Consider the following 11,889-nt stretch of genomic DNA (forward strand, 5'->3'; position numbering starts at 1 on the left):
ATATGCATATTATATCTTCTGGAAGGAATCAGCAGTGTGATTTCTATAAGAGGTAAATCCTTCTCCTTTCTCTCCACCCTCCCTCACCCACTCAATAGAGCATAAGATCTATAAGACTGCGTATGGGATGTTTTAAAGTGAGGTGCCTGGGTTTTACAGTAGAGAGTACACTAGATTAGGAGTCAGGAAGACTTGAATTTAAATCCATTCTCAAATATTTAATGATTATGTGACCCCAAGCAAGTCATTTAACCGCTGCCTGCCTCAGTTTCCTCACTTGTAAAATGGGAATAATATAGCACCTATCTCCCAGGGTTGTTGTGAGGATAAAATGAGATGTTTGTAAGGCATTTTGCAAGCTTTAAAATACTGTATAAATGCTAGCTACTATTTTAAAATTAAATGTATATTGCCAATAAGTATTTTTAAACATAAGCATTCTCTGGGTAAGGACTAGAGAGCAGAGTGAGCATTGATGCTACCCTTACCTAGCATAATATGAAAATCTGGGGGGAAATGAGCAGGAAGCTAGGATAGGGAAGAAGCTAAGCTCTTGAGATCCCCCATATCCAGTATGTTTAAGACAGCTTCATTCATTTTACTTTATGTGCTGTGGATTTCCTGAATATCAAGTACACTCATTTTGTTATGAAAGGAATGTATGTTTGCTTAATTGAATCAAATTCCTAAATAAAATATATTTGGTCTGAGTGTTATTTGCTATTTTGAACTTTTTTTGAGCTTGTTCTTTCTTCCAGTGCAACATAGCAATGAAAAGTTGTTTTATTTGTTATAAATGACATATTAAATGTATACTTGAGGAAAGTGCTTGGAATGGGAAACCTGAGCTTGGATTCTGACTTATTTCCTGTGTGGCCTTGTAGGAGTTATTTAACATCTTCAAGTCTCAGTTTTCTCATATGTAAAACTGGGAGGGTGATACTTATACTATCTACCCTTACAAAGTTGCTATGTTCATTTTGTGAACTTTATAAAGCCTTAGAGAAATCTAGAAAGCTATCTTTAAATGATAATCTTCATAATTTCTCAGTAGAGAGTATAACGAGGTCCAAACTTTTCACACACGTAGATGGCAAAATCTTACCCAAGTTGTTATTCAAGATTCCAAATCAAGACTTCACTCCATGAAAGACAAATTCTCCAACAGACAAGTGATCAAAGGATAGGAACAAATATTGTCTAAAAAAAGAATTGCAAACTATTAATAACCAGTTGAAAGACTACTTCAAATCACTAAAAAGAAAAAAATCAATAAAAGCAAATCTGAGGTTTCACTTCACACCCAGCAAACTGTCAAAGATGACAAAATTCAGGGAAAAATATTTTGGAACAGCTGTAAGAAGACAGATATGCTAATACATTGTTGCAGAAGACGTAAATCACTTCAACAATTCTGTAAAACAATTGGGATTTTGCTAGAAAATCACTAAAGTATTTATATTATTTTATCCAGAGGTCCTACTGCTAGGCATATACTCCAAGAAAGTCAAAGACCAAAAGAAAGACCCTATATATAGAAAGATGTTGGTTTCAGTACTTTTTGTGGTAGCAGAAACAACTAGAATGGCTGGACAAATTTGGCTATATTAATACAATATATTATTATGCTGAAAGAAATGAAGAATATAAGAAATTCAGGAAAACATAGAACCACTCACATAAACTGATACTGGGGAAATAAACAGAACCAGGAAAAATATACAAAATAACTACAATAATGTAAATTTTAAAAACTCTAAAATGAAGTAAAAAAAAACACTGAGTAATTGTAATAACCAATCTCTGCCTCAAAGAAGTTTCTTCTTTTTGGTGAAGTGAGGCATTATGTGTGCAGAATGTTGTATATACTGTCAAGCCTTATCATTTGTGTTGAATTTTTCATACATCTTTTCTTTGTTATAAGGTAAGCATCACGGGAGCAGGATGGTAAGAGGTGGGATGTGGGCAATATATCCAGAAATTTACTGTGATCAAAAAAAAAAAAAAAAACATAGGAGCAGCTAGGAGATGGAGTGGATAGAGCACTGGTCCTAGAGTTAGGAGGACCTGAGCTCAAATCCAGCCTCAAACACAAGCTGTGTGACTCTGGACAAGTCACTTAACTCCAGTTGCTTCCAAAAAAAAGAAAAACAAAGAAATTATTCTGATCAGTTTTTTTAAAAGCATCAATAAAGTTTTTTTTTGTTTTTAAGAAAGAACAAAAAGCAAATCTCTCCTATCATTCATGTAAGTATGTATATATGTGTGTGTGTGTGTGTGTGTTCTAAAAGCCACTGGTCAGGGAAATTAAAATGTTTTCTTTTTCAGTATCCTCTTTCTTCTCCTTTACCAAGTTCTAGGGACTATAAAGGAAGGAGATTATTTTCTTGCTGCATTCCTTCCATTTACTAGAGCCCAGATCTTCTGATTCCAGGTCTATCCTTCATTCCAAAACACCTTTTCCCCAAATAAAATAAATAGATCTGTATAAGATTGCTGTGACAATTCTCATAAGTCCTCAAATTCAACGTCCCAGAAAATCAATCATGATGTGATTTATTTAGCACCTACTATGTGCAGAGTACTATGCAAAATGCTGGAAATACAAAAATAAAAATGAAAACAGTCCTTGCCTTCAAGGAGCATACATTCTACTGAGATTTGATCCTCTGAAAACAATTTTCTTAAATCTCAAATCAATCATGACCTTTACCTTGTCCCTAGTTAGTATTTCTAAGATTATCTCTCCCCTAAAAGCCAGATATACAGGTCAATCCCTACATCCTGTCGCCTCAAAGAATTGCATTAGTTTTTTAGCAATGTGACTACTTCTTCAACTTATAAATTACCCTTCCTGTAACTAAGAGGTTGGTTGTCTCCATCATTGGCTTCATATTCAATATGCTCTTGAAAACTTTCACTTTATTTATATTAACTTATTGTGCAATGAGCACTTTTGCCATACATTGCTTTTCTTATCATTTTTACACTATTTTAACTTCATTCTGTAATCTTTCCAGTTCTCCTCTGCATGCAGAATTTTATTATTCACATGTGATATTTTCCTTGCTTTCAATCACATTTTGTAATTCATTTACCCTGAATACAAAAAGAAAAATTCTGCTAACTATTTACTAGATACAGATTATTTTTCAACACTTTCCATTTTTCCCTTAGTATCCTTCCTTAGGTTCTTTACATTTTCATTTTGTCTTTCTTCTAACATTTTCTCTGCTCTAATTCGGTAATCACCATACCTTAGTTTTACTTTGCTGAATCTCACTTTATTCCTAATTACAATCCAACTGAATTATGATGACTATCACTCCCTTAAGCATTCCCTTGTGTCAACATCTAAAATCATTTCCTCTGTGTTACTCAAAAGGCAGACATGAATCGTTTCTTTTCTGGTTCATTCCTTTAAAGTCCATATTGTATAACCAACCAGTACCCTATCACATACACAAACCTGGAGTTCAGTTGATAATCTTTTAATATCCTGTGGCCCAGTTTATGTCCGAGTGATTGAACATTTCCATTATCTGTCATTTATCCTTTTCACAAATCCTTTCTTTGCTGCGCCATTCCCTCAGATGACCTAGGCTAAGTTCCTGCTATCAGTTTACCCTGTTGGCTAAATTCAATTCTGACTTGCACAGAAATTATCCTTCAGTTCTTTCAAAGTCTTCCTCAATTCTGTCAATTACTTTCAAATTGTCTTTACTTATAAAATTGTGACAATATAACTAGATATAATACTTTTTTCCTGCCACGTAAATATTTTTTCGTAGTAGAAATGTGAGTTTTCATTAAATGCTACATATTTGTCTCTCTAGTAAAAACCCAAAGGTTTATTTGAACAAATGTGAAGTCCAGTGTTATAGATCATATGTTTGGTACCTCCCTTATTCTTATAGAACAGAGAGCAAATATTTTTCCCAGCCTAGGCTTTTGTTGTGGGGAGGAGGATGTGGCGAGGGAGAGTGGGGAAGGTGCCTACAGCAGGGAGCTACAGAGAACTATATGTGTAGAAATTCCTTCTAACAGGTCAACAACTCATATGCAACCTAAAGTCTTACAGTTGCCTGGGACCTGAGAAGTTAAATGACATGCCCATGATCACACAGACAATATGTGTCAGAAATAGGAGTTGAATCCGAGTCTTTATAACTCCAAAACCAGCTTTTCTTTACTATGCTAAGCAGTTTGTCTAGGAATATTTTTTAAAAAACAACAACAGACCTGTAATTTATTGGTATCAACTCCTTCTACTGAAGCAGCTCAGCACCTGCTCTGCAATTTAGCACTTTAGCAGGTTGCCTAGGACACTGAAAAGGTTATCTCATTTGCCCAGGGTCAACCAACCAGTATGCAGAAGGGCATGACTAAACCCAACTTTTCCCAGTGACACCAGCTCTCTAGTCACCATGCCACACTGCTTCTCATAAGGCAAACTTTTTATAACACTCAGTTATTTGAGTTGATTTCAATGTACTAGCCACTCATTAATTGAAGACATTCAGCCTGAATTATTATAAATCTCTAAATTGTATATTAAAATATATACAGTTTATTACTTTCAAGGACATGCAGTAACTTGTGTTAACCACTAGTGTTTCCAAGTAGAGGTCCTTCTTAGATCTTCTTTAGTAAATAAACATATCAGAAGTACATGCAAAAATATTTTAAAACCACTTTTTAAAAAGTTTGCTCTCAGCTACTGAACTGAAAGTCTGGAATCCAGGTTCCATTACTGGCTCTGCTATTAGCAAGGTGACTTGCCATGAGCAAATCACTGAACATTTCTGGACCTCAGTTTCCTCAACTACAAAATGAGGGTCCTTAATTGTATGATGTCTAAGCTGGCAGACAATGCTATGATTCTCTTTGTAATCCTGTTCACAGTATTTATTATTTTGATTGACAAAATATTTCATTTTTGTTTTATGAAGACCCTATGTTCACAGTATATCATAAACTTGGGGAAAGATTTAGAGCTAGAGGGGACCTTAGGGGCCATTGAGTTCAAACACCTCATTTTATAGTAAGGAAACTGAGGTTGGGAGAAGTTGTGACTTGTGGAGGATCATACAGTCAGTAAGTGTCTGAGTCTGGATGTGGACTCAAGAATTCCTAACTCCAAGCCCTGTATTCTATCCACTGAACTAGTTTGAAAAATCACATTTTTAAGCCAAAATAATGAATGATCCTAAAATAATTTACATTTAACTTTAAAAGGTGATTTTATATTTACAATTGAATGTTGGTATCTGTGAATTATAATACATTGAACAAAATAAAATTAATAACATATTTATATTGTATTTTACTATTCACAAAGCTTTTTTCTCACAATAATCCTATAACTTAAGCATTGTCCCCTTTTTATAGATGGATAAACTGAGGCTTGGAGAGATAATTTGATTTACCAACTAGCAAGAGCTTGATCTGAGACCCTCTTTTCAATTTCTTTATGCAGGTCCACTACTTATTTATTCTTTTGTTCCTCATTTAATTCTAGCCATTTACTAAATCATTTCTCAAAATAGACAGAGCTGTCAAACCTGCTACCTGCCCCCCTGCAACCTACAATAATCCTGAGTGCTCCCAAACTTGATTAAAATGTAATCAGTAAATCTTTAACAAATTAAATAAAAATAGAATAAAATCTACATAATGTTAAGATGTGGTTTTCGATATCACTATGCAGCCTATGTGGATCTTTGTGTATAGTTTAGTGTCTACCCCCATTTCTATTTGAGTTTCACACCTCTGATGTAGACAATTACTTGCTAAGGTGCTAATATCCATGAAAATATGTTAATTTGCACTTCATATCAAGTGGAAAGATATTTATCTTGGCTTCAAAAGCCTCTGTCGTAATGCCAGCTCAGATAAGGTCAACAAAACATTTATCCTATTCAACCAATCAATTAATAAACATTTATTAAACACCTATTATATGACTGGCACTGTGCTAAGCACTGGGAATATTAAAAGAGGTGAAAGCAGTCTCTGCCCTCAAGGAGCTAACAATGTAATAAATCTGATGAGTCTAATATTTGATAAAGAAAGTGCTTAAAAGTCATTGGTGACAGTGTTGGTAAAAATGTATAGCAACATTTGAATAAACAATCAATGGATAGTTGAGAGTTGACTATTTGTACTGTCTACTGGCTGAAGTAGAATGCCCCCAAATGGAGAGTTTCCCCCCGCAACATAAGATCCTCACATTTTAGGATTTAGACCTGAAAGGGACCTTAGTGCTCATCTAGTCCAACCTCCTCAATTTGCAGAAGAAAATATATTAGCACAAAGAGATAAAGTGACTTCTCCATAATCATACAGGCAGTTAAAGGGCAGATGCTAGATTCAAACCCAGGTGTCCGGATTTCAAATCCAGTGTTCTTCAGTATGATTGAAAAAATAAACTGAATTAGCAACCAGCCTTCTCCTATCACACGTCCTCCACCTCATCTCTTTGCCACAGGACCTCAACACATTAATCATTTCTAAATAACTCTTAAAAATTCTTGCTGCCTTTCCCCATCTTTACAGCTAATTCTATCCACAAAACACTGCAGTTACCTTTCAAATCTAGCACTTTGCCTCTGACTCAATTAAGTAAGTCTTGGCATTTCTGGGCCTCGGTTTCTTCATCTATGAAAAGAAAAGGTTCAAAGAACAAATTATTAATCTGAGTATATAAAGACTTCTCTTAAAATTTATAATGCTGCCTAAAGACAACTTACTCTTTATTAGGTCAGCATATCTGCCAAAAGTGCAGAAGCATCTGTAGCAGAAACAAATATTGCAAATTATTGTTTTTTTTAATAGCTGACTGCCTTCCCAATCTGAGGTTGTGCACTCAGTATCTGGCTAATGAGAAAGATTAGAGAAATGATATCCAGATGTATGAAGTGCATTTGAGGACAGTTAGCCCCCTGTCTCAGGGCCTTACATAACATGAGGACCAGATGATGAATACAAGCACCTAAATAGGTAGATAAGCCATCACAAGAAACCAGAAGCATAGTCAATAACTCCCATAAGGACATTTTCCCCTTCTCCATAACATTAGCTTCTTTTATGATACTGACAAGAGAAGGTTATTTTTTATCCAACATCACCCAATCACAAGCTGGCCCTCACTTGGCTCAATCAATCAACAAATATTTTAAGTACCTACCGTGTATCAAGCACTAGGGATACAAAGGCAAAAATCAAATAGCCCCTGCCTTTAAGGAGTTTTCATTCTCTGGAAGGAAACAACATGTTCCTATATGTAAACATGAAATACACTGCAAAATAAATATGAGGTAAATAAAGGTCATTGTCATGGTCTGCCAGTCTTTTGTTACCAAAAAAAAAAAAAAAGATAACTCTTTGGCTTTATTACCTAGACTGTGGAATTGGATGTTTGGCTGAAAACTTTGGCCAATGAAGTACAAATGCTTTTATTCTCAGAAGTTTCTGTAACAGATTTGCTTTTAAAACATCACGTAATAGGCAATCTTTACCTTCCATAATTCTAGAAGCCTTATTGAAACATTTATGTTATTCTGCTCTACTGGAATAGAAACATGAAGAGCCAATAAAGCTCAGTCCCAATTCAGTATTAACCAGGCGACTACACTCTACAAGATGCTGTTCTAGGTGCTGAATCTACAAAGATGAAGTAAGACCAATCTTTGACCTCAATGATCTTGGAATACGTGGAAGGTATTTAGAGTCTAGTAAAAGAAGTTAACCATGTATCATCTAGATCATATTCTATAATTATCCTATGTAATTTATCATTAAGGGCTAGAGACTGGACCCTATTTCATTTATATAAGGAACTACTAGATAAGGAAGCTCTGTCTACTAATTCCAGTTTCACTTTCCTGTCTTAGACAACTATTGTCTTGAACACTGAATAGTTAAGTGACTAGCCAAGGATCACGGAGCCAATATGTGATGGAAGCGGGACTTGAACTCAGATCTTCCTGGCTTCAAGTGTAGGTCTCTAGCCACTAAGTCATGCTGCCTCTTGTAAAATTATCATTAACTTGTTTGAATTCAACAGGTATTTACTGAAAATGTCTAATGTGCTACCGAATGCCCCTGAAGGAATTCATGACATCATCAATTGAGTTGCCTACAAATGTTTATTATTTAATCTCAATTGGGCCTTCACCACTGTGAGGCAATCTTTTTATTCTTCAATGATGAACCCTTTTTTCTCTCCTTTTCTCTTATACCACCCCCAGCACCTCCCTCCCTCTCCCTCTCTTTTCCTCCTTCTCTCCTTTCCTCCCTCACACTAGATGACCTTCCCTCTCACTTTACTGAGAAAATCAAGGAAATCCATCACAGCCTAAATGTAATAACTTATTTTTCAACTTTCATCCTCGATGTTGAGCATCATCTGAGCCCAGAGTCAGGAAGACCTGCTTTTAAATCCAGACTAAGACATTTACTAGCTATGTGGCCTTGGGCAAGTTCCATCATCTCTGTTTGCCTCAATTTACTCTAGCATAAAACGGGTATCAAAATAGCACCTACGTCCCAAGATTATTGTGATGATCAAATGAAGTAATATTTGTGAAGCACTTAGCACAGTGCCTGGCACATAGTAAGCACTATATAATTGCTAAATATTGTTATTATTATGCCAGTTATTGATCCTATGCTATTAGACTATATATTTCTTGAGAGCAAGGACTATGTCTTATTCACCTTATTCACTCTGCTATCCCCAGAATCCAGTATATTTTCTTCTGCATTGTAGACTCTGACATTTTTTGCAATGCATGTTCATGCAGCAGGGAGAGCAGCATGAACCAATGCAGAGGAAGAAAAGAACAAGATGTGTACGAAGGACAAAAAGATCAAAGAATAATGTGGATTGAATGACAATGATCCAAAGTGATTCTGAGAATCTGAAAGGAAGGCTGAAAAAGCCTGACCTACATACATAGCAATTGTGAGTTGTGGCACTGGTCCCAGGTAGCATCTAGAGATTCCCAGACTCTCCATAGGTGTGGGGAAGATTTTCCAGTCTTCCTGCAAGTTACTTCACTTCTCTGGACCTGGTTTCTTCATCTGTATCATGAGGGGGTTAGACCAAATGACCTTTAAAGTCCCTTCCAGATTTAGAGTCTATTATTCTATAAATGGCTTTAATATACCAACAAGGTCCACCAGAATGGCTCTTATCGTCATTATCTAGTATAGGGTACCTTACAAGGAGCTGTGGTGAACTAGTAAAATATAGAAATGATATAGTCCTTGTCCTCAAGTTTATCAGATAATATCTATAATATAATATATATCACAATATTAAATATTATATTATGTTATATAATAATATATTGACCCTTATACTCTCTTAGGACAGTAATTTTAAAATTAAATATTGATCATAAAAATATGACATTCAAAACTACCAGGCATAGTGTAAAGAATATGAGACATGGTTTCTAGAACTTGATCTTCCACTGCTAAACAGTATGAACTTAGGCAAGTCTCTTACACTTTCTGAGACTGTGTTTCTTCATCTGTAAAATGAGATGTCTGAACCAGATAAGCTCTAAGGCAGGGATTCTTAACCTTTTTGTGACATGGATCTCTTTTCAGAATAATGTACTTAAATGTACAAAATGCACAGGATTACAAAGAAAACCAATTACATCAAAATACAGTTAACAAAAAAATGTAAATAAGGTCATGAACCCCAAGTTAAGATCCCCCACTTAAGGTCTCTTCTGGTTCTGAGATTCTGTGATTCTACGATCCTGGTGATCATTAAAAAAAATCACTTTGATTACAAATCATGAGACTTTCAAACTACCCCATGTAACAAGAAGAGATTTTTCAAGAGGAATATAGAGCTCTGAGCTGCCCTTTTGCTTTCATCTTTTTGTAAACCACAGATACAAAGATATATTCTTTAAAAACTCTATGGTTTAAAGGTCAAGTATTCAATCTCTTATGTGAAATTGATATTAGCTGACCTCAGGGGTTGGAGGGAGGTATCCATAATGAGGATCATTCAACAAAACATAGCTTTTGACAAGGGATTTGCTTTACTTGTCCTGTCCTACTACATATTTGTGAGTAACAAATCATAGCTATAAAAGTGTTTTTATATCTCAGACATATTATATGATCTATATTATACATTCAGCAGAAATCTTAAGGAAGTAATCTAGTTCGAATTCTAAACAATTTGTAAAGAAATCTTAATGAGTGCCTAGCTGGTGACTACATACAGTTCTATCTCATGCTGAAAAATGAATTATTGAAGAGGCCTCTGTGACAGTTTAAAAGTTGAGTTATGATTCAAAAAGCCTCATCTGGAATTCCAATTTGAGATGTGTGGTTTTAGAGCTTGTTGATAACTTTATCCTTTGAATGGTGGTATTGTACATTACTAAAAATTAAATTATCATTGATGCCACAAATCCTCACATCTCCCCATATCCTTTTGAATTATTTTTCTGGAAGAATTTAACCATTACTGAAAATTAGTTTTAATATGTCTTTTTGATACCACAAAGGAAAAGTGATATAGTGATTAATAATTTGACATAGGAAGGTGGAAATACTTGCTATCCTCTTTGAGCTTTTAGACTTTGGGAATACACCTGTCTATACTGAGATAAAATCCATTTAACATACATTTAGTTAGTGATATCATGATTCAAATTTGTTTTTTTTTTCAGGCTTCAAAGTATCAGGATGAATACCACATCCTTGACTCAGATTTGGGGTGGAGGAAATGATATATAGTGATAATGCCCAGAAAATCTACAGGATCAATTCTGGAATTAGTACATGCAGAGTTTCATTTTTATCTTTGACACTCTGTGAAGTGTTCTATGATATTTACCTCTTTAACTTTCACATTCACCCACAAAGCCTTTGAGCCTTCTGGGAGTGTGTTATATCATTAGAAAGAGTTCAGCACTTTGGAAGGCTATTTTAGGCTCCTACTATGTAGTGGAATAAAGATTTTAAACACATTAAATGGTAGATTGAAAAAGTCTGTTCACAAGACCCTAACTGAATTTCAAGATATATTCACTACTTCTTACAAACTAGAGGAGACATAATATAGTGGAAACAATGCTAGGTTTGGAGTTTGGGTACCTAAGTTCAGATACTGGCTCTGCCACTTACTATACATGTGACTTCAGGCAAGTTATTTAAACTCTCTGGACCTCAGTTTCCTCATCTGTAAAATGCAGGAGTTGAATTTAGATTACCTCTAATATCCCTTCTGGCTTTAAATGTATGATCCTTGTGACTGTATGACTGATTGTGTGGACGACAGAGACCAACGAATCCAAGGTGTTGAATTATCCAGGATTCTGAATGGTGATAAAGAGAAAAGTCACATCAATCAAATAATGCCATGTGATCAGGCTATAAATATAAAATTTTTTTTAAAAATTTGAAGAACTGCATTTTAATTGCCATTATTAAGAAGCCTTTTGCAGTTACAATTCATTGTTCAGTCTTATATATGAAAATTTAGACAGATTTTATCTGGGGGGACATCCTTATTATGATTGCCATGGTTGAGTACTAATCCTGCTGGACATCCACAATAGAATGCCATCTTTCTACAGCTCCTCCTTTCAAAGGCTCTGTTAGGTCTGGGAACATAAGATGTTGATCTTTCATACAACCTGCCCTCACTCAAGTAGCTGTGACAAAGTGCGCTGCTCTAATATCATGTGGCTGATGAGATACTGATGAAAAATGTGGTGGCCAAACCATAACTCTTTTGCCCATTTTTTGAAGACATTAAACTTTTTCTTGTGTTCCTTACTTAAATAAAAACAGCATGTACCCCTTGAGGGGAAAAAAAGCAGAACCACAGAGCCTACTAACAGCAAC

The sequence above is a fragment of the Vombatus ursinus genome, unplaced genomic scaffold (genome assembly GCF_900497805.2).
Source record: "Vombatus ursinus unplaced genomic scaffold, bare-nosed wombat genome assembly UNPS02014772.1, whole genome shotgun sequence".
Lineage (NCBI taxonomy): Eukaryota > Metazoa > Chordata > Mammalia > Diprotodontia > Vombatidae > Vombatus > Vombatus ursinus.